At 32.6% G+C, this 2,644-nt stretch overlaps 1 long non-coding RNA gene across 4 annotated transcripts; it reads left to right on the top strand.

Annotated features, from left to right (window-relative positions):
* Positions 1 to 288: 288 nt before the first annotated feature.
* On the top strand, positions 289 to 2,351 carry LOC108946927 (uncharacterized). Of its 4 annotated transcripts, none has more exons than XR_004509705.2 (5): positions 289 to 522; positions 616 to 892; positions 1,001 to 1,091; positions 1,157 to 1,289; positions 1,375 to 1,458. It is a non-coding gene; the product is annotated as an uncharacterized lncRNA (long non-coding RNA). The 4 variants fall into 4 exon arrangements; XR_011409152.1 differs by having other exon boundaries at positions 1,001 to 1,095; XR_011409151.1 differs by lacking the exon at positions 1,375 to 1,458 and adding an exon at positions 2,293 to 2,351 and having other exon boundaries at positions 1,001 to 1,289.
* Positions 2,352 to 2,644: the final 293 nt, after the last annotated feature.

The following is a 2,644-nucleotide window of genomic DNA, read 5'->3' as shown; positions in this document are numbered from 1 at the left end:
GTTATCTCAAATGTGCTAGATTTAGGGTCATTGGTATAAATCTCATTATCTTGAATAATGAACATGTGTGAACTGTTGAGTTGTTACTTCTCTGAAGTTGCTATATTTTACTGTTCTGGTATGATGTATGACTGTATATATCGACAAGTTCTTTTATTTCCACAAAGGAATAGAGATTATAGAACGCATGAAGCAGGGAGTTCCAGCACTTTGAAATGTAGTGATTAAAAAATCCAGATCCACCTTTCACTAGGAATTCTCAACTGTTGAAATTTTTTTTAAGTGTATTTTACGTATATTTGCTGCCTTATATTTGTAATGTGGGATGGTTTATTCTTGCAATTTTACGGTTATTAATATGCAGGTTATATTGATAAAATGGAAGAAATACGTACCATCAATGAAATTACACCGTCAACTACAGAATGGACTTGCAAAGTTGAGGCTGTAGACAAATTTCGGCCGAGAGAGAGCAAAGATCAGCGAGTTTCTTTTCAGACAATAATTGTGCAAGATAAAAACGTAAACTAATTTACAATTATAACTGTAACATAAGATCTTCTCACTTGTACTCTTTCAATAATTAGTACATTATCATTTTTAATAACATTGCAGGAGGAACAAATTTGTGTAATACTCTATGGTAACGACATTAGATGATGTGATAACTTGTTCGAACTTTTCAAGACGTATCTGATTTCAACTGCCAAGGTTAGAAATCCACAGCCTTATTCACTACATATCGGCTAGTTTGAATGGGTTGTCGACCGGTTCACTATTGTGGAGTCTATTCCAAAGAATAATGAAAAGGAGGCACCGTTACCTCCTTCATCGAGACTGAGTACGATTTCCTTCCTCGATGTTGAACAACAGCCTTGCGGTGTTGAATTTGGTATGTTTCAAATTAGCCTATGCTTTATAACATCTTCATTACTTGGAACTCATGGTGAATGCAAAAATACTAGTTTTACCTACATTTGGTTTTTGTTTATAACAATAGATCTTTTAGCTGTGGTGGCAAACTGTGGGGCAATTCAATACACCGCTGATCAGACTAAGAGATTTCAAGAAGCCATAGTTATGGACAACATGTGAGTCATTTAATCTTCTATTACATAACAAAATCTCTTGCTAACACTTACAAATGTACATGAAGAAACCTTTTTTCTTCACTATATGGGAAGACTTGGCATGCAATGAAGGAACTGAGTTACTGAGACAAGTGAGGCAACTGCAAGAATACCCTATTATTCTCGCAAAATGGATAGCTACCATAAAATACCGTGGTGGTAAGCTCATGAACTTCCTTACTTCCTTTTTTTTACATATGAATAACGCTTTCACGTTGTTTATTAACAAAATTTGCATACACAGTTTCATGTTTGGCAACAAGATACAACCCGACAATCTTAATCAATCCCATGTATGTGTAAGTAACTGAATTACAGAATTGGTACAATACAATAAAATGTACCACATTATTATTTAACTAATGTTACTTATATGAAAGAATAATTGCATGATATTTATTGTGCGAATTACAAGGAAAATGAGAACAAATAAATGTTAATGGATTACACACTGAAGAGTTCAACTAAATCACCTTCATCTCTTAATCTTGCAGCTGTTGATGATGAAATATTATCTGTTTCAGCTATTACTATGAAAACCTCCACTGTGAGTTTATTAAATTACAAGATAAAATGTTGATAACTGCCACGCCATACGCTGTCGTTGCATATCTTTTATACGATATGGATAACTGTCCAATATGTTCTAATATGCTACTGTTCGTGTCGGCCCAATAACAATATGGTCTAAACAATATTGGAGTATAAATTTTTGGAATAAACTCTTATGTTAGAGATCAACTATAAAAAATCCTAAAGAAAAAAATATCAAACAAGCTATATTTGTTCATTGAAGTTATATATGGTTCCATTTACAATTAGATTTATTTTGAAATTCTTTTTAAAATACTTATCATTATATTACATCATATTTGTATCCTACGTCATCTTAATATTTGGGAAAGAGGCTGTTGATTCAAACAAATCTATTCTAATATCAAACAGAATAGTTTTCGCAACTTAGTTTTACATAAAATTAGTGAACTATTCTTTACATCTTATTGTCACAACACACTTCTCATGAGGTTTTACTAACTATGCAGTTTTGTATAATTTCACTGCTGAAAATTATATGCAATTAACAATTGATGATTTAGCAGCTTTCACTGCTTATGTTATGAACATAAAACTAACGTCTTGTTTCATTAATTACATTTTGCAGGTGGAAACTTTTTACGTCGAAGGGGAAATTTTGCTACCTGAGCATTTCCAATGATTTTATGTGCTAGGTTATTCAGAATGTAGCCATCTTGTTCGGAGCAAAAAAAAAAAGAGGTTCAATGCATAAATTGCAAGCTGCAACGAATGGTAATTACAAGGTAACAACTACTACTAATAATATGATTCCATTGATAATATTTCATACTGAGTATCATCCCTTTTACCTCAACTAAAATAGTTTACAAAATACCACATCATAGGTGCCACGCTTTGAGGTAGAAATTACAAACGAAACTGGCACAACTACAGCAATATTGTCTAAAGGATTGGCCGAAAGAATGTTGTCAATGACG

The sequence above is a fragment of the Nicotiana tomentosiformis genome, chromosome 6 (assembly GCF_000390325.3).
Source record: "Nicotiana tomentosiformis chromosome 6, ASM39032v3, whole genome shotgun sequence".
Lineage (NCBI taxonomy): Eukaryota > Viridiplantae > Streptophyta > Magnoliopsida > Solanales > Solanaceae > Nicotiana > Nicotiana tomentosiformis.
This window is presented reverse-complemented; position numbering and strand designations above follow the sequence as displayed.